Here is a 619-nt window from a genome sequence, read left to right as displayed (position 1 = left end):
ATCTGCTTCGTGACCATCAATCTTGATATTAACTTCTCTTTCTTGCTACTCTCAATGCATATTCTGTACAATTCAGCAGATCATGTAATTCTTCTTCGCTTTCACTCAGAACAGTCATGTCATCAGCGAATCGTATCATTGATATCTTTTCACCTCGAATTTAATTACAAAAAGAAAAAAAAATGGTTCAAATGGCTCTGAGCACTATGGGACTTAACTTCTCAGGTCATCAGTCCCCTAAAACTTAGAACTACTTAACCTAACTAACCTAAGGACATCACACACATCCATGCCCGAGGCAGGATTCGAACCTGCGCCCGCAGCGGTCGCGCGGTTCCAGACTGCAGTGCCTAGAACCGCTCGGCCACTCAGGCTTCAATGTAAAAACTTTACAGTAGGAGCGAAACACTGCATCCCTGTCTCACACCCTTTTCAATCCGCGCATGTCGTTCTCCGCAGTCTACTCTTATTATTCCCCCTTGGCTCCTGTAAATATTATAGCTTACCCCTATTTTTCTCAGAATTTCGAACATCTTGCACACTTTTACATTGTCAAAGGCTTTTTCCAGGTCGTCAAATCATATCGACTTGTCTTGATTTTTCTTTAGTCTTGCTTCCG

General features: G+C 42.5%; 1 non-coding gene across 1 annotated transcript; it reads right to left on the bottom strand.

Annotated features, from left to right (window-relative positions):
- Nucleotides 1-290: 290 nt before the first annotated feature.
- On the bottom strand, nucleotides 291-374 carry Trnas-gga. The gene is given in 2 exon segments: nucleotides 291-325; nucleotides 335-374. It is a non-coding gene; the product is annotated as a tRNA-Ser (tRNA).
- Between the last annotated feature and the right edge of the window lie 245 nt (nucleotides 375-619).

Source organism: Schistocerca americana, chromosome 1, assembly GCF_021461395.2.
Source record: "Schistocerca americana isolate TAMUIC-IGC-003095 chromosome 1, iqSchAmer2.1, whole genome shotgun sequence".
NCBI classification, from domain to species: domain Eukaryota; kingdom Metazoa; phylum Arthropoda; class Insecta; order Orthoptera; family Acrididae; genus Schistocerca; species Schistocerca americana.
Note: the sequence above shows the minus strand (reverse complement) of the source record. Positions and strands in the feature narration are given on the sequence as shown.